This window comes from Pleurodeles waltl, chromosome 12 (genome assembly GCF_031143425.1).
Source record: "Pleurodeles waltl isolate 20211129_DDA chromosome 12, aPleWal1.hap1.20221129, whole genome shotgun sequence".
Classification (NCBI taxonomy): Eukaryota; Metazoa; Chordata; class Amphibia; order Caudata; family Salamandridae; genus Pleurodeles; species Pleurodeles waltl.
In genome coordinates this window covers 619363053-619386025 of record NC_090451.1, presented here as the reverse complement: position 1 = coordinate 619386025, position 22973 = coordinate 619363053, and the positions used below count along the sequence as shown (strand labels likewise).

Below are 22973 nucleotides of genomic sequence, written 5' to 3'. Positions count from 1 at the left end.
TGGATATATCTATAGATATATCCATGTAGATAGACATATCTATCTACATGGATTGATATATATATATATATACACATATATATATATATATATATAAAAAATCTGTATTTCTTTTAGGTAGTTGTAGGGTTTCCTGGAGGCCAAAATGGCCCCCAGGGAAACCCTACAACTACTAAAAGAAAAATTGCCCCCACAGGGGGTCCCCCTGCCTATGGGCGACCCCATGTCAATTTCATTATTATTACTATTTTTTTTTTAGCACAGCTGCGATCGGGGGCCAGGAAACGCGTTCAGGAAGGCCTCGTATGAAAGGGGAGTCCCCTTTCATACGAGGCCTTCCCGAACGTGGAGAAGGCAGTTTGGGGCCGTTTTCCCCAACGGAGCAGGAAGCGGCCCTACGGCCGCTTCCTGCTCCGATGGGGAAAACAACACACTGATTCAGCAGGTGGGGGACGCGGGGGAGACACAGAAGCTCTTCCGTGTCTCCCAGGGCTAAAAAAAAAATACAAAAATCCAAGGGTGCGACGAACCCAAGGATTTTCAAACCCCCTCCCCGGGGGCGGCCACTGGTCGTGATCCGCACTTAAGGGGTTAAATACTTTTTTTTTAACCTCTTGGCCTTAAGCAAAATAAAAGTATTTTGTAATTTCTTTTTTGCTGTGCACTCCTCCTCATCATCAAAAGTTGACCTATAGTTGGTAAAATATTCTCGTCATTCTTCCCATTTCAAGATTGGTTCTCCCAAAACTGACAGAAAAAGTTGAGGAGGCGAAAGATTCAACACATTTCCTGTTGCCATGCATTAAAACAATTGCACAGTCAATTTCCACAGTTCTGTGCACTGTCACCGTCCCAGCGATGTTTCCAGAAAATGTTTCCACCCCAATAATTAGCGCATTACGTTTAATTAGACTTACCTCTATCAATCTTGCAGAAAATTCTTTGTTGCACTCAAATCTACTAGTGCTGCACCTGCCTGCTCTTAAAGTGGAGATAATGCAATTGTAGAATTGTTGGATTTAATTGCTTAAGGGATGGTGTCGACATATGTTGTTGTTAAGCATTGTAGGCATGCCTTGAACTGATCTCAGTATGGTGTATGAGTGCTCAAACTGAAGACAGTCGGCACACATAGCTTTTTGAACTGTTGCAGCGTATAGGGCTCAAGCTGAAGACCTGGAGGTCGGCGTTCTATGGCTTTATGTGACAAAAGGCAAGGTGGTGGCATGCTATGATGTAACATGCACGTCACATAGTACACGCTAATTACAAAGCATTCCAGTGACGATGGGCCTACCGACCTGTGAGCTCCAGTGAAGGTGTAGTGACCATTGAATCAGGTGAGAGGTCCGTTATTCCTTCAGTTTTTTTTATCCCCCATTCCACATGAAATCGCAATAGTTCTGTTCATAAAACGGTGGGAAGGTACATGTTCCAACACGTATATTCAGCTTTCCTCCATGTCAGTAATACCTGGGGTAAGTGATCATACTAAAAGAGTTCCTTCCTTACATTCATATTGCTACCCTTCTTCAGTGATGGTTAAAATCATAATGATTGAACATCAGCCTGCCATTTCATCTAGATCCATATATGTTGCTTATGGCCAATGGCAACAAGAGCGGATGGAATGCAGCGCTGCAGGATCTTTTAATACAGGACTGCTGGACTTGCAAGGACTGCTAGTTGTTATCAAATTGGAGATAAGTGCAGAGGTGCTGTAAATCACGCCTAGAACATAAGCATGTTCTTCAGGCAGACATTTTAGTGACCAAGGCCTGTATAAAGAGGTGGGGGGGGGGGTGGTGGAGGAGCGAGGGAACACGGTCAACTATTTTTGCCCTAGTAGCAAAGAAGTTAGACACCTGGACAGAACTTGAACATCCTTCCCTAAAAGCAATACACAGCAATGGGCAGGACAGTCTTCTGTCAGATAGATTAACCTGAATATTCATATTTTCCCAGTATCCATCTCTAACCTCAGATTTAATTTGGGTCATATGAGAAATGTAAAGTCTGTTCCTAGAGTGTCCTAGAGCTCTAGAGACTCTTTCTATGTCTCTTTCCGTCACAAGGGAATGCACAACATTCCATGATTTTCTCTTGATTTCCTGCTGAAGGACCGTGGGGTGATAAACACTCTTTCTAAACCCTGGCCTCTCCAGCATCTTCTGCATGTCTTTCTTCTGATTCCTTTCATCCCTCATCTTCTGCTGAGAATTCAGAAGGGGGAGCAGATGTGGCATTCTTCTTTCTTTCCAAACCTGCACAGCTTAGTTCCCTGTATTTTAATATACACAACATGCTGCTTCATTGCAAGATCTTCTCTACATCTTTTTCCTTTTCGACCTCCAGGGTGCCTTTTTAAAATTATTTTTTAGTCTGAAGATTAAGAGGTTTGGGATACAGAGTAGGGGGCTTTTAGCTCATTTTGCTCAAACCATCCAGAGAACCAGACAACCTTCTGCTTTAAAAAAGATTACATTCAAGACATTGGGGGAACTTTAATATCTAGTGTTCTTCAAAATCTTTCTCTTATTGACTGTGATCTTTCCTCTGTTTTTCAGTTAAGGAATCAAGAGCAGCTAGGCTCAGTGGCAGTAATTGGAGGATTCAGCGAGTCTTGATGTGGTGTTGGTGAGGGTGAGTCTTTTGCTACAACACTTTTTGAAGCTTTTCTAATTCTAGACGCATGATGTGCCCTTGCCGTTTTCTCTTACCTTTACCTTTTTTTGAAGGGTTTTTCAGAATACTTTTTGTAAACACCTGGTTTCAGCAAAGTTGACGTTTTTGACAATGAAAATATTTTTCTTGTGGAAGTAACCTCAGCTTTTAGGACTGGAGAGCTAGGTGCTCTTCTGTCCGAACCTGATCCAGAATTTGTTTTATAAGCTTAAACTTGTGGCTGATAAGGATCGATAAATTATGCTACCTTTGTTTTTCCCCACTCTTTTCAGCTAGAAATCCGTGTTCACTCTTTGGATGACAGAAAAGCTCCTTAGGTTTAGTTGGAAATATCCAGTTTCATTCTGTAGATTAGGTCATCTGAATATCACCTTTGATGCTGCAGGTCTGGGAAGGAAGTTGTCTTCCATTTCCATTAGCAGGTAGATCAGATCCACTGTCTTTTTCATATTTGTTGTGTGACTGTTTTATGCCTTTTTTCAAAGTAGATCCAAGAGGGATATAGCAACATCTTGGGCAGTGGTTCAGGGGGTGCCTATTTCGGAGACTTGTAGACTAGCTACTTGGGCTTCACCTCACACTTTTGTCAGCCATTATCTCATTCAGTGTCTTGATTTGGAAACTTGTCCTTAAGCTCAGTTCGGTTTGAGGTATTTCTAATTTCATGGTAATATTTTCTTTAAGTCACTAATACATTTTGATAGGAAATCGGGACACCAATTTTGCCAATTATTCTTATCAAAGTTAACCATTGCTTTGATATTCCTCATAAGTAATGACTGAGATGCAGGATAATGTCTGCCTTACCAGTTATCTTCATTATTAGCTATAGAATTAACAAAATAACTTCCAAAGATGATTAAAAGGTGAAGAATTCACACAAGGGCTAAGCTGAATAATTAGCTTGTGTGAAATTAGTTTGCAGATTGAATGGAGTGGCTCTCCTTTTCCACAAATATAATTTCAGATTCTCCAGATAGATTAATTCTTCAGCCAATCCTTATTTCTCATAGAACTGTTCAAACATTGAAAGGAAATCCAGTGATAACCTGATTGAAACACTTAAGAAGACCTGCGTGTTCAAGGCTTAAGCCCGACCTTAGTCTTTGACTATAACTAGCTCATAACTGGTCTCCTTGATTGTAATTTTAGTGTAGCGGTAGGAGCAGAAACAATATTTACAGTCCATAGCACTTCATGTTTGAGATAAGAGTTAAATTGTGCGTTGATTGCAGTTTGTAGTATTTTAAGCACACAATGGAAGCCCAAGTTAGACCTGAAGTTAGCAAAGACTACTGGTTAGTATAGGGGTAGATGTACCTTGGGCACATACTTCCACAATATAAGGGAAGAAAAGGGCTGCTCTATATTTTCAGGTCAATGGGCAAGGATAACCACTAAACTGAAAACCTCTTGATGGTATCCGGTTTCTCCTAGGAAAACGAATTGGCTGAGTAGGGGTCAGTACTTTTAGCCCCTCACTTGAGGATGTACTTCAATGATTAAGGGTGTTGTAATTGTTTCATTGTTTTGTGTGGAAACTGTATATTGTATTGTAATCGTATTTATATAGCGCTTACTACCCCTGACGAGGCGTCAAAGCGCTTTTCAATGAGATAGCAGTTTCATGATACTTGTCACACTAAACCTTGCATACACTGTGTGTAAGACTGTGTTTATTTGCCAATCATTGGAATGTGCTTTGATATTGTCCCTTTTTGTGTGGATTAACAGAAGTGGCAGTAAAGTCTAATGCCCTTTGCGCATTCTAATTTATTAAAGCACATTTAGTCCGTATTTAGTCACTGGATTTTCCATCACCATTAGCTGCTGCTTGGGAATCAAGCTTTTTGAAATATTTAAATATAACATGCTCTTAGTTTTATTATTTCATTGAACGATTCCTGTATCTCCTAACATTTTTGCGGTTCTCTCCACCATCAAGTTTGAGTAGTTCACCAAGACCTGATCTGTTTCATCTTTTTTTGTACTTTTAATGATGTTTGTTATGGAAGTAAACCATACAAGTTCCTTACCACAACCAAGTAAATTTATATTTGCATTTTATGTGGATATGTTTTGTAAATTTGTAAGGATTTGAACTGGATTTACTTTTAATTTATGTTTTTTGGACATTTGTAAGCTGCTCCAAATTGCAGAAGCCAAAAATTGACTGAATCAGATGGGTTGTTCAGAGCAGTTCCATAAACATCAGGAGCAAACAGAGATGGGAGATTTAAAGTTTAAATCAAAAAGTTTAGTACACATAGATGTTTTCAGGGGACATCTGAAGGCAAGGTACCTGAATTGTCCATAGCTGGCTGTGCGCTCAGGGGAGCAGGGCCACCAACTGCTAATCTCTCTTCAGTAGACTGTAACTGAAAGAAAAAGGATGTTTAGTGATTTATGTTTCAAAATAATAGCTGTCAAGTAGTTTGCTGATGGATCAGAAATGTGCATGAGGCCTTGAGTGGTTATTTAAATTTGAACCGTTCGCACACAGGCAGATAATGATGCATTTACTTAATAGTACACATCATTGTTTGTAGTAACAATTAAAATAGTGGTGGCCTAATAAAAAATATCAATATACATTTATATGTATAATAAAAAGTCTAGATATAATTGTTACATAATCACCAGATCTTATTATAATGTCCACCAACATATTTCAGCCCACTGTATTATTCAAGGCGCCCTTCATCAGAATACAAGGCAATGCTTAAAAGCTTTGAAAGCTACCTAACAAATACATCTTCTTGTTTTCTGATAGCCAAAAGAAACATTGCCAAACATTGGGAGCCCTCAAATTTGCATCTCTGCGTGAATGAAGTGCATGCATGGATCTTTACATGATGTCAGAGAGGGTCACATATAAAGCCAGAGGATGCCCAAGAAAATGTTTTAAAATCTGGGGAGCATGGATAAAATGTTATGACTTGGAACTGACGTTGGGCATAAAAAAATCATCAGTCACTCAGACCCCACACTCCTCATCATCATTCAATTATCATATCATTATCCAATCATCGTCATCCCCCATCCAGTCATCAATCAATCATCATCACCGCCATGGGACTCATTCTCTTGATGTGCAATTGTACCAATATGTGAATTTAGACACTTGACATTGTTGTTCCAATGCCTCAACTCTATTGTTTATTTTTTGCTGAGTGCAAATCAGCACTGTTTGTTATATATCTATAAAAACAAAAACTTTACACAAAAAATCAAGTATATGAGCCCTATAGTGTGAACAATTTTCATAATCTGTAAAACAAATATATATAAAGTTATGTAAACACCACCAGCACCACAAATAAGATGGACCAGGACATATAAAACAATTACTTTTATATTAAATTAATGCATTTGAAGTTACTGTGATAAACCTGGGTAAGACATGTTTATAGGAAGTGAAAAACTGTTAAAAATACTGTGCAAAATCAGATAAATGCCTGTTTGCGCCCATCCGTGGCTGAACGAGGATGGGCTGGGCCCTGTCTCTTGCCTCGTGGTGGCTGACACAGTTACCATTGCTGAGAGCGAGTGTGGAGGCTTACTTAACTAAGCCACAGAAAGGCTTATGACATCCAACAGTACTGGTAAGGCACTCTCATATTGCATCTTGCAGGACAGATAAAGTTCCAGTTAGGTAACAGGAAAATCAAGCTGAGATGTGGAAGAAATGCCTCCCATGGACTAAAGGAGGAGGGGGGGGCGTTCAACTCCTTCTATCACAGTCTGTCTTTCTCAGCAATGAGGGTAATATTCAACGAGCTTAACTTGTTTGAGGATCGTATTGAGGCTGCACGACTGCTTATTGCTGACCCCCCTCCCTTTGTCTGAAATGTACCCAGATACCCCTGATGCAGTCTCCATTCTAACTACACAAGCGATCACTGAGGATGTTACATCGAAGAGTACACCCCCCCTGGTAAGAATGTCCAAAGGCAAAATAACCTCAAATCAAAAAATTAATGTGTAGCACATACTGATGTAAGTAAAAATGGATGAGCACACATCAAGTACAGCTTCTCCAAAAGAACTCAGCATCCAAGAGAAAGAAGGGTGATGGCAGGAACATAAGTACATCCTCTAAAACCCATCCGCCCACTCAACAGGATGCTATTTATCGACGGCCCATGACCAGTACAAACAACTCCCTTGCAAACTGTTATTTGGTTTGGACGCCATGGATACTGTTAAAAACTGTCCAGGAGGAAACAATGGATCTGGTGAAGCTTTTAGCTGATAAAATCCAATATTTGTCAGAGGTACTGCAAAGAACCTTAGTTCCCTCCAGTGGAAATCAATCAACAGCTAATCCAAAGCCCCAACCTTTTCCACTTGCCTACAAAACTTACCTCCAACAGTGGCCGATTTCCCAAGGAATAATTTGTATTGACCAAGCCACCTCTAATCCGGACCTAGCGCCTGGTGCTCTCTCCGGAGTTGGGTCTGTTCATCCTCACCCTCCGCAAGCACTACTGTCAGCTTCTAAGGCTCAATTGACTAATCTTCATCTTCCACCAGAATGGATTCCATATACACTCACCTTAGAGGGGGTTACATGAAAAACTGAACTTATGAGGACTGTCAAAGCCATATAAATAAAGCTGTGCAGTGGTGCAAAAAGAATGCAGGCCGCCGATTCAAACTGGTTGATAAAATTACAAGCGGCCCATAGGGTAAATTGGATAGGTTCATCACCAAAATCTTCTATAGGAAACTGTGTGGTACTGAACTTTAGAAACCTGGTTCTTGTCCGTTTTTTGTTGTCACGCCTGAATCACTGCCCTCTTATCCATTCACAAATTCGGGCTCGTTCCCAAGGTTTCTTTTATCGTTTAACCACCACCAACTTTTTCTAGTGTTCAGTTCTGCTCAAACCAACGAGGTGCATTAGACAATGACACTGCAGTTCCTCTTCTTACTTCCAACTGCTTTGAAGCTTTGTCCACCCTTACAGAGAATGATTGACGGTTGAAAGCCATCAGATCGGGTACCGAAAACAGACACTGACTTCATCATGTATTTCCTCTCCTGTGCTCCACCGAGCTCGACTAAGGCCCAGAATACAAATGAATGTGGAAAGATCTCTCGAGCTATATAATGGAACATAGCTGGGATTTGCCAAAAACTGGCTAATTAGGAATGGTTATGGTTCGTTCAGACTTTTGAAATAGTATGCTGTCAGGAGACATGGGCTGTTGATCTGGTTCATATTGGTTGTTAGAAACCTTTCTACTACCCTGCGAGTCCTTCTTCTGTGGGGAGGGGTAAGGGGGCTTTGGCCATTTTTGTGTCTGCAGGCATCCGGAATTTGAAGATCAATGTTTTAGAAGTTAAATCATGTTACCAGATTCTTAACTTGTATTGGCCGAAAACATTTAATGGTAGATTAGTTAATTTTTATTTTAACTTTTTCTCATTGCAACCAACCAGGATTGTTGAGGAGCTGGGGAAAATGCTATTACATTTAGCGCAGAATAAGGGTAGATGCGCGTCAATTATATGGGCTGGTGATTTCAAAATAGTACAGTGTACCTATAGTGGTAACCGCATATGTGGAGTCTCAGTTGGGCAGAGAGAAGATGTTAGCCACTTTCTACTCTCAGCATATCGGGAAGCCTTAGATAGAATATTATTTATGAACAGCCTGGTTTATTTCACCTGATATTCCCAGCCAAATCACTGCTAATCCCCCCTACGTTTGTGGGAAGAGGAAAGGGCAGTACAGTTAATTTTGTGGTACTATCAGCAGACATGGCTCAGAATTTAGCAAGTTACGAGGTGTGTCCTCTTCCTTCTAGCGACCATAATCCAATTGTTTTACGTTTTGCCAATCTATGGCATTGAGGTCTTCCTGATTTACATAGGCTCCCCATAAACTTTTTGGCAAACAAAGGGTTTAAGATGAAATGGGACCAGATCTACCCACATGCCTTTTTTGAGAATCTGATTAAAGAAGCTGGTAAGGTTATCCTCTGTTGTCTCTCTCTACTACTGATGAACCCAGCAAGATTCTGGAAGGTTATATTGCTACATGTGGTTTTGCAGCCTGCCAGTTAACGAAAATAGACCACTAAAAGATTGTCTGCCCCACACTTGGTTCAATTCTGACTGCACATCGGCATTAAAAGATCTCAAGAAGGTTATCAATATGATCCCATGCAGCTCCGAGACAATCTGGATAGCCAAAAAAAGTATAAACAGGCTATTGAAACCAGAAAAGGGGAAATTTGTGATAAAGCCTTGGAGGATTTAGATAAAGCAGCTCACCTGAAAGACAGCAGATTATTCTGGGAAGCTATCATTTGATCTTTTTTTCAGATGGTCCGGTTAATGGCATTGAACGTCATATTTTAGAACAAGACTGGATCACCCACTTCTCCAATATTTTAGTCCCAGTAATTAGTCAGGTGTGCCGCATTTGGAGATTTGTATAGATCCCCTTTTCCTTAATGAGAACTAGCTAAATAAATTTATCAACATGACAGTGGTCACAAAAGCTATTCAGAGTGCTGCTCCGAGTAAGGCCCCTGGCCCCGATGGGGTACCGAATGATATGTTTACTTCTAATTTAGAATTCTGGGTACCATTAATAACAAAGTTACTTAGAACGGTTGATAGGAAGGCTCCAATTGGTTCCTGGAAGAAATCCATTTGTGTACCACTCTATAAAAAAGGGGATAGAAACCTTCCTGCATGCTATTGCCCAATTTAATTGTTCGACTCTACAGCAAACATTCTGGTGCATGTTATATTGGCAAATTGGAGGAGTGGGCTGAAGCTAATTCCTTTTTCTCAAAGGGTGAGTATGGCTTCCCTTCGGGACTGGAGCCACCAAGCAAGCACTTAATATATCTCTCCTTATAGGAAAATACATCAAAGCCAGGAGAGGTGCCTTACATATGGCTTTTATGGACATCATCTGTGCTTTTGATCTGGTTGAAAGGGGGAATTTGTGGGTTTTGATGGAGCTGGCAGGAGTGCAGCCCCCACTACTGAACCTTGTTAGGTGTCTACACTGGAATACATCTACTATGGTCTACTACACAGAACATGGAGAGTTTACACACCCCATAAAGGTGGCTAAGGTGGTTAGGCAGGGCTGCATACTGGCAGCGTTCTTGTTTGTATTCTATATTCTTTGGATACTGTCCTGGGTCAGTGTAGCAAAGATATTCCAAGAATTGGCCCTCACCCTGTCCCAGTCCTTTCATATGTGGATGAATCGGCCTTGTTAGCTCAAACAGCCAGTAGTCTCCAAAATCTTTTAAATGGTTTTAATGATTTTTATGAGTTTAAAAGTAAATCATCACAAATCGTTTATCTTAACTTGTGGTTCGAAGAACACTAAATTGAAACATTTTGTAATTAGAGAGACCCCGATTGCCAAGAAATCTCATTTTAATTACTTAAGTATTCTACATGAAGATGACTTGACATGGTGCAGGTTAATCAATCAAAGAGTACAGAGAATGAGGGTTGTCTGTGACTCGCTTTTTAGATTTGCCAAAAGATTGGGCCATAAATCAATTAAGGAACTGATCCAACTTTATAAGAGTAAGTGTCTCGCAGTAGGAACATATGGCGCCAGGATCTGTGGTTATGCAGCACTGGGGGGACTGCAGGCAAATACGATTTTCTGTAGGCTTCTACCTATCCGTAAAACTACTCTAAGCCTCATCTCACATAATGAATTGGGTATGGGCTTTCTGGAAGGTCAAGTCAAGTAGCCAAACCACCCAACCCGCCACCCCTCCCCCTCACCACCACCACCACCTCTTGTCGTGGGTTTTGGATATGGAATACTCCTGAGGTGGAATTTTCTAGGAGTGTTTTAATGGGCTATTTAAACTTGAGGAACTCCAGCACCATGCCCTGGCTGCTGTGCGTCAAGAACATGCTAACTGACTTAGGTTTGAGATCAGTCTTTGGCCAGCAAAAGTATTGGCCTGCAAACTAAGGCTCTAGTGAAACACAAATGTATCTCCCGTTGAGAGGAACCTAGAATAAAGAGATTGCTAGATATGGTCTCCTTTTTTAAATTATGTACAATGTACCATGTCCATTACGTCTGGGAGGGAGCCTTATCTAGCGTGGGTATTAGACGTGGCATCTTTAGGGTGATCTTACCCCAGACCCTTTGCCTTTACCCCCCTGTTTTGTTGCTGTATATTTTGTTTCCTTAGGACTCCCAGCACTTTACCACTGCTGATCAGTGCTAAAGTGCATGTGCTTCTCCCCTAACACATGGTAACATTGGTGTATCCACCCTTGGCATATTTTATTTACCTGTAAGTCCCTTGTAGAGGGGTATAACCTAGGGACTGTAAGATAAATGGTACTAGTGGCCCTGCAGCACTGATTGTGCCACCACCCAGTGAAGTAGCTCTGTAAACATTGCAGGCCTGCCTCTTCAGAGCCTGTGCGTGCAGTCTAACTGCCACCCCGACTTGGCGTCTAAAACCTCTGCCAAGCCCTGAACTCCCCTTTTGTACATATGTGACCCCAAAGGTAAGCCCTAGGTAGCCATAGGCCAGGGTTCCTTAGAAGCAAAAGGCAGGAAATGTCCCTTTAAAGTTTTGTTTTGTCCTAGTAATGAAAACTCCTAAAGTAATTTTTTATCACTGTGAGGCCTGCCCCTCTCATAGGCCAGCATTGGGAATTCCTTATAAAATCTTTAAGCTGTCATTACTGATCTGAGACAAGTAGCTGCATCATGTTTAGTTCCATTGCAATGGTAATAATAAATCCTCTTTACTGGTAAAGTTGTATTTACTGTTACTATTTTAGAAATGCCACTTTTAGAAAGTGGACATTTCTCTGCCGTGAGTGGCTCCAGCCTATCTCCAATACACATCTGGCTTTGGTTAGGAGGCAGTTAACCTTGTGCATTCCCTTCAGACACCCACAACACAGGGTTCTCAGCTACATCTGTATACTGATGTGTCTTCCTGGGAAGGAAGTTGGAAAGGGCTCACACTTACATTTCAAAGGGTATTGATTAGAGTCCACGTAAAGGGGCTGATTATTTCACACTGGCAGTCTGGAGCTGAGGCTGACCTCAAAGGGTGACCTGTGCACTTCACAAGAACTCTCTTGTAGTCACGCCTGCATCAAAGGCACTTTTCAGTGTAAGTGCAGGATCTCTTGAGCCACTCAAGTAGTATACTACTGGCCCTGGAAGCAACTACGCTGGAGTAGAGGCTGCTGTGTTGGAGTAGTGCATTGTAGTGCTTGACAGTTCTAAGGGAGTGCTGCCCTACCTGACTGGACTGCCTTTCTGCCTGCTGACCTTTGCCCTGCCGAAGGACTCACAAATCAGCCTCCAGCGTGTCTCTCAGGGCGGCTGGCTTGTCCCCCCTGGTCCCAGGAACCCCAAGGACCCTACTACTTGCTAGAACTGAGCTAGCTGCACCCTTAACACAGCAACACCCTCCTCTGTGCCGGAGCTCTCCTGAGCGTCCGCTGGTGCTCAAGAGGAACCATCGGGAACACAGGCGGTGCCCACAATCGGTGCTGCTGCAGGTGTGAGTGTTCAGAGGAGCCCTGCGCTTAATCTTGTCCTGGTAAACCTTTTGTGTGTGGGCACCTCCCGCCCAGTCTCTACAGGATTGGCAGTGTATTACCTCTCGACCTCAACCGAGCCTGACAGCAGTGTGGTTCCCCCACTTAGCAGCTACAGAGTCAAATGCAATGTACTGGGAGAACATACTTTAAGATTCTCTTTGTGCCCAACCAATCCCAGGCGGTCTTCGCACTCTGCTTTGTGGTCCTGCCATGATTCTGTAGTAGCCGGCTGCTCTACAAGGAAGAGCACAAGTGATCGTATTACTGTAATCCATATAAAGGAAGCGTGCTCGCCCTCTCCAAACCTCAGCGCAACACACATGCTTGGAGCACTGTTATATTTCATACCTATTCAAGGGAACTACTATGTAGCTCACAAAACGAGTCTCCCAGATTATGTTGCTTTATATATGAAAACCTGAATAGCTTGACTTCTGTTGATTGTATTTGTGTTGTTTTGGTCTTATTTGAAACATATAAATATCTATTTTTCTACATTTGTGTGGAGTCATTTTGTGGTGGTCCCAGTGTGATTCCTATGTGTGCGTGTGTTGCACAAATTCTTCACACATTGCCTGCTAAGTTAAGCCTGCCTGATCTGTGCCAAAATACCAAAAAGGTGTCTTGCCCTGACTATAGCTTACTTGTCTTGTCCTGATTAGATTGGTGGGTTCTCCCTGGCTTAGATGCATACCCTAGCCAACCAGAAACCCTATTTCTAACAATGGGTCAAACATTTGGAATATTGATTTTATTTAACCACACTAAGAATGACCATGGCATACTTTTTAGTTGCATTCCCCCTTCCAGGTGCCTGGTTAGCATCCTTATAGTGTTGCCCATGTGATAACAACTCTACCTAATGTATGGCGCACTTTATGCTTTTTTGCACTATGTATTGAAGTTTGATAACTTGCTTTTTATGTCCAATTCCAAAGCATATGCACTTTACATCATACCAAAATGGGTTGAGTTTTTTAAAATGTTTAGCCTCTCCTGAAACTTGTTTTGCTGTTTTAATTATCTTTGCTATCAAGTCAAGGAAAATATGTTTTTTAATGATGAACTTTTTATATGAAAGTTTTCTTTTATTATCAAAACTGGCACTTGTCTAATGTATTTGTAGGTCGACCCAAGGCAGCGCACATATGCTGTCTGCAGGACATGCTGTATTCAGTCTATGGGCTTTAAACACTCCCACTATTGCCATTCATTCTTTGTTGTTTGTCTTAAACACTTCCTTTTAATTGGTGCATTTTTCTAAATGTCCCTCCTTTGTGTGCTTAGTTCCTTCCCAGGCCATTTCACTAAGAGAACGTGTTTGTTGGCCATTTGTTTTGCTTCACTAATGAAACACTTATGCACTGACAAAAATCTCTGGAATGCGCTGCTTAGTCAAAGGAAGACATTTATTAATTCACTCTGCAAGGTTCGTAGAGGAGATTAGCATGCTGAAAGTACACGTTTAAAAATGGTCATAGTAATGAAATAAAAACATGTACAAATGATTCTCCACTGCAATATACACAGCACATATATGTATCTATATTACAATGCGAAGCAAATAATGAATTAAAAAATGCATCACCACGAGGCAAGGGCAAATCTGCTTCAACTCCCTCCTACTTAGCATCAGAGTGCCAGATCCTAGAATCGATCGTGGAGAGAGAGAGATCAATTATCCTCATGGGAAGGATGACACACCTCAGCGTCCTTAGTATGTCTGAGATCTGAGTCACTCCCCGGTCCATCTGGTCTCGGCCTCTTATATATTTTGAATAAACAAGAGAGGAGAATTCTATAAACTCCTTCCCACTGCATAAGTTTATTATTTAAAAAAATGCTGGTTACTTTAGGTCAGCTTTGAAAAGAACACGTTGGGAATTGGCCAAAATCCCAAGGTGCCCTCTATCAAAACAAAACTGTTCTTTACCATCCTAGTACATTCTTATCAGCCTAAGCCCTTGGTGAGAAAGAACATACAAACATTGAGAATAAAAAAATGAGCAAGTAGCACATTATCATGGAAAAATACTTGCAGCTTTTAACGTGGCGGTGGCTAATGCTAAAATAAAGTCAATAGGAAAAATGAAGTTGGTGGTCACTAATGTGATGGTGTGCTGCTAGGCTAAGTGCAACGTGGAGTCATTGGTCAAAACACAAATATCATTACACCATCACACTACGTTAATGCTTCATCCTGTTGCAGTGTGTGATGGCCTGTCCTCCCTCCACTGTCGGGGCATTGCAGCCTTAGCATTATTTTGGTTGTCCATAGCGATGTGTTCACACCACACCAGTGAAAACACAATGTTTAGAAAGGCTGAGGGTCCTATAGACAATGCTAATTCCTCATTCTTAATCCTGTAGACAGTGTTGCTAGTTGCTTCTCTGGTCCCTGTGATAATTCCTCATTCTAAGTCCCCTAGACAGTGCTACTAGCTGCTTCTCTGGTCTCAGTGGTAATTCATCATTCTTACTCCTGTAGACAATGATGCATCTGCTTCACTAGTCCCAGTGGTAATTCTTCATTCTAACCCCTTTAGACGGTGAGTGCCGCAGCCGCGTCTCTGGTGCCAGTGGCAATTCCCATTCTAAGTCCCCTAGACAGTGCTGCTTCTCTGATCCCGTTGGCAATTCCTCACTTTAACTCCTCTAGACAATGCTGCAAGCTGCTTCTCTGGTTTAGTTGGTAATTCCTCATTCTAAGTCCTCTAGACAGCAGTGCAGATAGCTGCTTCTCTAGTCCTAGTTGTTATTCCTCCTTCTTACTCCTGTAGACAATGCTGCAGCTACTTCTCTGGTCCCCGTGGTAATTCCTCATTCTAAGTACTCTAGACAGTGCCATAGCTGCCTCTCTGGTCCCAGTGGTAACTCCCTCAGTCTTGGTCCTCTTTGAGTTGCTGCTAGCTGCTTCTCTGGTCCTTGCAGTAATTCCCCATTCAAAGTCCTCTAGACAATGCTGCTAGCTGCTTCTCTGTTCTCAGTGGTAATTCATCATTCTGAGTCCTCTAGACCAGTGGTTCCCAATCTTTTGACTTCCGTGGACCCCCCACTTTATCATTACTGGATCCCAGGGACACCGACTGAATCATTAGTGGACTCTGAGTCAGTACTGAAAGCAGGGGACCTAATCTGTTAATATTATTTAATTTTTGAAGCAGTCGTGGACCCCCTGAGGAGGCTTTGCGGACCCCCAGTGGTCCCTAGACCGCAGGTTGGCACCCACTGCTCTAGACAATGCTGCAAGTTGCTTCTCTTGTCCCGTCTGTAATTATTCATTCTAAGTCCTCTAAATTGTGCCGCTAGCTGCTTCTCTTGTTCCAGTGGTAATTCCTCATTCTTAGTCCTGTAGACAATGCTGGAGCTGCTTCTCTGGTCCCAGTGGTAATTGCTCATTCTAAGTCTTCTAGGCAGTGCTACTAGCTGCTTCCCAGGTCCTAGTGGTATTTCCTCCTTCTTATTCCTCTAAGAAGTGCTGCTAGCTGCTTCTCTGGTCCCAGTGATAATTCCTCATTCTAAGTCCTCTAGGCAGTGCGTTAGATGTTTCTATGGTCCCAGTGGTAATTCCTAATTCTAAGTCCTCTAGACAATGCTGCTTGCTGCTTCTCTAGTCCCAGTGGTAATTCCTCATTCTTACCACTGTAGACAATCCTGCAGCTGCTCTTCTGGTTCCAGTGATTACTTCTCATTCTAAATCCTCTAGACAGTGCTGCTAGCTGCTTCTCTGGTCCCAGTGGGAATTCATTATTTTAAATCCTCTATACAGTGCTGCTAGCTTGTTCTATGGTCCCAGTGGTAATTCCTCATTCTAAGTCCTCTAGACAGTGATGCTAACTGCTTCTCTAGTCCCAGTGGTAATTCCTCATTCTTAATCCTATAGACAGTACAACAGCTGCTTCTCTGGTCCCAGTGGTGATTCCTCATTCCTAGTCCTATAGAAAGTGCTGCTAGCTGCTTCTCATCTCCTGTTGGTAACTGCTCATTTAAAGTCCTCTAGACAGTGCTGCAAGTTGCTTCTCTGGTTCGTTCGGTAATTCCTCATTCTTACTTCTCTGGTTTTGTCAGTATCTCCTCCATTCTAAGACCTCTCTGCAGTTTTGCATCTGTCTCTGTTCAGAGGTAATTCCCCATTCTTAGTCCTCTAGCCAGTGCTGCTAACAGCCTTTCTTGTCCCATCAGTTACTCCTCCATTCTAAATCCTCTAGGCAGTGTTGCAGCCGTCTCTCTGTTCCCAGTGGTAATTCCACATTCTTAACCCTCTAGGCAGTGCTGCTAGTTGCTTCTCTGGTCCCATCAGTAACTCCATCATTTTGAGTCCTCTAGGCAGTGCTGCAGCTGTGTCTCTTGTCGCAGTGGAAAATCCTCATTCAAAGTCCTCTATACTGTGCTGCAGCTGCTTCTTTGTTCCCATCAGTAGCTCCCCCATTCTGATTCCTCTAGGCACTGCTGCAGCCAAGTCTGTTCCCAGTGGTAATTCCTATACAGTGCTGCAGCAGCTTCTTTGGTCCCGTTGGTAACTCCTCCATTCTAAGTTATCTAGGAAGTGCTGCAGCTGTGTCTATGTTCCCAGTGGTAATTCCCATTCTTGGTCCTTGAGACAGTGCCATAGCGGTGTCTTTGCTCATACATCCACTACACTCCAAACCAAAACACATAGGTAAAATACATTGTTATTTACAACGCCAAAAGCTCTAACTCGCACAAATATGAGACCTATTGCATTGCAAATGTGTAAGGAAATGCCTCCTTGGCATGGTTACCCCCTGACTGTTTGCCTTTGCTGATGCCAAGTTATGATTTGAAAGTGTGCTGGGACCCTGCTAACCAGGCCCCAGCACCAGTGTTCTTTCCCTAAACTGTACCTTTGTCTCCACAATTGGCACAACCCTGGCACCCAGGCAAGTCCCTTGTAACTGGTACCCCTGGTACCAAGGGCCCTGATGCCAGGGAAGGTCTCTAAGTGCTGCAGCATGTCTTATGCCACCCTGGGGACCCCTCACTCAGCACATACACATTGCTGGCCAGCTTGTGTGTGCTGGTGGGGAGAAAATGACTAAGTCGACATGGCACTCCCCTCAGAGTGCCATGCCAACCTCACACTGCCTATGGCATAGATAAGTCACCCCTCTAGCAGGTCTTACAGCCCTAAGGCATGGTGCACTATACCACAGGTGAGGGCATAGGTGCATGAGCACAATGCCCCTACAGTTTCTAAGCCAAACCTTAGACATTGTAAGTGCAGGGTAGCCATAAGAGTATATGGTCTGGGAGTCTGTCAAACACGAACTCCACAGCACCATAATGGCTACACTGAAAACTGTGAAGTTTGGTATCAAACTTCTCAGCACAATAAATGTGCTGATGCCAGTGTGCACTTTATTGTAAAAATACACCAAGAGGGCATCTTAGAGCTGCCCGCTGAAAACATACCCGACTTCTAGTGTGGGCTGACTAGTTTTTGCCAGCCTGCCACACACCAGACATGTTGCTGGCCACATGGGGAGAGTGCCTTTGTCACTCTGTGGCCAGGAACAAAGCCTGTACTGGGTGGAGGTGCTTCTCACCTCCCCCTGCAGGAACTGTAACACCTGGCGGTGAGCCTCAAAGGCTCACCCCCTTAGTTACAGCGCCACAGGGCATCCCAGCTAGTGGAGCTGCCCACCCCTCCGGCCACTGCCCCCACTTTTGGCGGCAAGGCTGGAGGAGATAATGAGAAAAACAAGGAGGAGTCACCCCCCAGTCAGGACAGCCCTTAAGGTGTCCTGAACTGAGATGGCTCTTACTTTTAGAAATCCTCCATCTTGTAGAAGGAGGATTCCCCCAATAGGATTAGGGATGTGCCCCCTCCCCACAGGGAGGAGGCACAAAGAGGGTGTAGCCACCCTCAGGGCCAGTAGCCATTGGCTACTGCCCTCCCAGACCTAAACACCCCCCTAAATTGAGTATTTTGGGGCACCCAGAACCGAGAAAGATAGATTCCTGCAACCTAAAGAAGAAGAAGGACTGCTGACCTGAAGCCCTGCAGTGAAGACGGAGGCAACAACTGATTTGGCCCCAGCCCCACCGGCCTGTCTCCCTACTTCGAAGAGAACTGCAACAGCAACGCATCCAACAGGGTCCAGCAACCTCTGAAGCCTCAGAGGACTACCCTGCATCTAAAGGACCAAGAAACTCCAGAGAACAGCGGCCCTGTTCAAGAAACTGCAACTTTTTGAAACAAATAAGCGACTTTTAAAGACCACACGTTTCCCGCCGAAGCGTGAGACTTTCCACTCTGCACCAGACGCCCCCGGCTCGACCTGCGGAAAACTAACATTACAGGAAGGACTCCCCGGCTACTGCGAGCCCGTGAGTAGCCAGAGTTGACGGCCCTGAGCCCCCACAGCGACGCCTGCAGAGGACATCCAGAGGCTCCCCATGACAGCGACTGCCTGCTTCAAGGAACCCGAAGCCTGGAAACCACACTGCACCCGCAGCCCCCAGGACCTGAAGGAACCGAACTCCAGTGCAGGAGCAACCACCAGGTGACACTCTGCCTAGCCCAGGTGGTGGCTACCCCGAGGAGCCCCCCCCCCGTGCCTGCCTGCATCGTTGAAGAGACCCCCAGGTCTCCCCATTGATTCCTATTAGAAACCCACGCCTGTTTGCACTCTGCACCCGGCCGCCCCTGTGCCGCTGAGGGTGTACTTTCTGTGCCTGCTTGTGTCCCGTCCCGTCCCACCCCCCCCCCCCCCCCCCCCTGTGCCCTACAAAAACTCCCTGGTCTGCCCTCCGAAGACGCGGATACTTACCTGCTGGCAGACGGGAACCGGGGCACCCCTATTTCCATTGAAGCCTACGTGTTTTGGCCACCACTTTGACCTCTGCACCTGACCGGCCCTGAGCTGCTGGTGTGGTAACTTTGGGGTTGCCTTGAACCCCCAACGGTGGGCTACCTTGGACCCAACTTTGAACCCTGTAAGTGTTTGACTTACCTGTGAACTTAACATTTACTTACCTCCCCCAGGAACTGTGATTTTTGCACTGTGTCCACTTTTAAAATAGCTTATTGCCATTTTTGTCAAAACTGTACATGCTATTGTGATTATTCAAAGTTCCTAGAATACCTGAGTGAAGTACCTTTCATTTAAAGTATTGTTTGTAAATCTTGAACCTGTGGTTCTTAAAATAAACTAAGAAAATATATTTTTCTATATAAAAACCTATTGGCCTGGAGTAAGTCTTTGAGTGTGTGTTCCTCATTGCCTGTGTGTGTACAACAAATGCTTAACACTACCCTCTGATAAGCCTACTGCTCGACCACACTACCACAAAATAGAGCATTAGAATTATCTCTTTTTGCCACTATCTTACCTCTAAGGGGAACCCTTGGACTCTGTGCGCACACTTGCTTACTTTGAAATAGCGTATACAGAGCCAACGTCCTACAAAATGCTTGTTGGTAATTTTTAGGAATTTTATTAAAAATGTTAATCACGTACTTCTATGGTCATTATGCGGACTGAATAAAGAATATTGATGATGACTTTAACCTCAGTTATTTTATTTTTAATTTGTTTTCCAAAATACTTTGTCATTTCGTTATAAAGTTGACACTAACTTCTACCTTTAAAGACTTAAATGTCCATTGCTAATCCCAAATTTTCTTCTAGTAGGTTCAGAGGCCAAATAGTGGTTTTCAACTAATAATATGCATGTTTTCTGGATTTGCATACAAGTGTTTAGCATACGACTCTTCTCGATGTATTTGTTGCATTATGCTCTGTTCGTTGTTCTGCCTCCCTGCTCAGTCATTAATCACGATAATACGATAGAACATTTACCACTTTTCATCAGGAGCTCCTCAGAATCACTCCTTTTTTTAACATCCATAGACTGTGGTTACTACATCACAGAATACTTCCATTGTTTTTTACGTCTTAAGTCAGTGATTGGTAAAAAAGTTAGTATGACTACAGAATCTCCAAACGTGCTCTTTGGAAAGAATACTTTGAGCTTATGTAGTGTAAAACCTGCACACATCAGAAGCACCTCTCAAATCAGGAAATCATGAGGATTTTTGGCTGGCAGTGTCTTCTCCTTCGATTAAGCTTTGGTTCAAAGCATTGATCTTCTGCAATGCGCCAGAATATAACTTTGTTTCGCCCAGCCACATCTTCACACTTAGCCTTTCGCAGGAGGTTATTCCATGGCAGTGTGAAAAATGTTTTACTAGTAATGTGTAAAATGTTTTATTCTGTTGCAATGTTACCTAAATTTGATATATGCAGGCACTATTTAACCTGCAGTTTAAAGGATAACACTAAATTGAATGTGTAATATGTAATACCCCTATGTGAAAAGTTTAAAATTTCGGTTTACAAAGACTAGATGAAGACTGGGAACTAAAAAGTAAACCTTACTGACAGTGCTTAATTTGAGCTAGCATTTGGAGTTGGGACCCACGGGCACTGATTTTTTTGGGAACTGGCACTTATTTTAAATCATCACACTTTGACCCAGAAATAAAGAAGAGAAAGACAGAGAAGGGTGTAAAAATAGTAAGAGAATGACAGAAAGGCGTGGCAAAGGAGAAAAACAGAGATAACAAAGTAAACTGCAAAACTGAAACAAAGGGGCCGGAATTATAGGGAAGCGGTTGAAAGAGGCTTGATGTGGAATCAAGCCTAAACAGTCTTGGTGTTCGGCAATCCCAATATTCTGCATTGCTGCTCGCATGCTTCTGAGAAATACTTTAGATACTGGCACTTATTATTTTACAAGTTAAACACTGCAGTGTGATCATAATAACATCTAAAAACCCTCTGTTACGAGTGTCATCAACCATGTACATCTTGGTGTTTGTTTAAAGAATCTAAATCACTTTTGATAACAATCTGCTGTTTCATGAGTATTCATTGTTGATATCTACTTGTGATTCTCTCTCTGTTACTGCTGAATTTCTAAGGCCCTCATATACGTGTATTGACACAAAATAAAGTACCCTCTTTTAGGGCTTATCTTATTTCTTCTGAACGGAGGTAGGTACTTTCCTGTCATCACACATTCGGGTGCCTTTTTTTTATTTTTTATTTTAACCTATTGTCTCACATACTTGACCACAGTAGATCCATGCAGGTATGTGTGTGTCTTAGGCTTCTTCCATCTTCCATGAAAATGATTGCAGTTTAAGTAGGGATAATATAAGGAAGGCTGATGACTCATCTTTGCAATAGACACGGACAAACATGTAGGCAAAGTCGACATGGGTGTATAAAACCTACTTTTCAAAAACATCCAATACTTTAATGTTAATCATGCTCAGGGTGCCCCACAAATAAAGGAGAAATTTATGCGGAATACCCTGAGACATTTGTAATAAATCACCTGGACCCTTTCTTGTATTCAGAAGTAATTTATTTTGAGCTACCACCAAATTGTTGAGTCATTCTGAGTGGAATCCTCCTATGCAGATTGGGAGAAAAAGATCAATGATGAAGTGTGCCACACAGATAGGTGATGGGGCGTCTTTGCCCAATATCTTTGGATACTTCAGATAAGAGCCCTTATACCTTTGTGGTTATGTATTCCATGCATGACCAAGATGGAACACTTTACTCATCATTACATGACCATGTTAAGCATCACAGAGTGTACCCACGATAGATAGGTGATTTACACCAGGGTACAGTGAGATACACTCTTTACCTAGGGGTATCCTCAGAGAAAGGTGTAGGACTGACCATGAAGAAACGGGTAAGGTTTGGCAATGCTTACTCTGGGGTGGAGAAGGCAATTGAGTGACTAATTTGTTAAGCAGGGGGGGAAGCTTAAGTCTCTGAGGCAGAATAAATGAGAAGATGAGGAACCCACAACCTCGCAGCAGGGCAAGCTTGACGTATGTTTAGAGCCCACAGCCTCCCAACAGTGCCGCAGCCTCAAAATAGTGCAATCTTGTGTCTTGGGGGTTCAGATTCCATGTACACTAAACTACTGCAAGTGGGTTTTCATTAACAATAATCAGCTTGGGCAAATCAGAATTAACTTTTGGATTTTGCTCGCTATATTTTACCAAGGAGGTGAGAATTTCGGGCAGCAGCTTGTGCCTCCAGTCTATCTCATGCTCCAGAGACTCCCGCCACATGCCAAGTTTAGACCAGAGGTTGGTGGTAGGATCCTAAAATGACAAATGACTACATTCCATCTGACCCCCACCTTTACTCTCCCTTTACCACCCATACAATCCCAAGCACTTGCCCCAAAAACCTTTACAGTGTCTTTAATAAAATTGTATTTCAGCTGTTGCTCTCTCCCTCCCAGATCTTTATACTTTTGCATACAGTAGGGGAGGAAGTAGCCCTGTAATAGACCGGCAGTCTTAAACTCAAAGGTCAATACCGTTTTCCCAAGCATTGATTTATTTATGTTCACAAAGACAGGTTGAGGCCTGAGGCAATAATTTTTTTAATCAATTAGAGTTTATGTATTAAGGCCCTGATTTAGAATTTGGTGGCTGGGTTGTTCCGGTAGAAACAAGACACATATCTCATCTGCCTTATTCCAAGCGCTGTAGGATATAAAACACTTGTAATAAGGTAGATGGGCTGTCCATAATGTTTGTGATGGTACAACCCAATTTCTAAATCAGGCCCCAGGTTATTTGCTTTGTTGGAAGGCTCTGTTAAAACAGCAGAAACAGAACTGTACATGGATAGCAAATTAAC

At 42.8% G+C, this 22973-nt stretch overlaps 1 protein-coding gene across 2 annotated transcripts in view; it reads left to right on the top strand.

Annotated features, from left to right (window-relative positions):
* POLR3C (RNA polymerase III subunit C) overlaps positions 1-22973 on the top strand; it is a 177676-nt gene that overhangs the window by 16687 nt on the left and 138016 nt on the right. Inside the window, exon 2 of one of the 2 annotated variants that reach the window (XM_069217941.1) lies at positions 2568-2643. The exons of the other annotated variant lie outside the window; for it this stretch is intronic. The gene's annotated coding sequence lies outside the window, so the exon portion shown is untranslated. The remainder of the gene's footprint in view (positions 1-2567; positions 2644-22973) is intronic. 2 annotated transcript variants of the gene reach the window in all.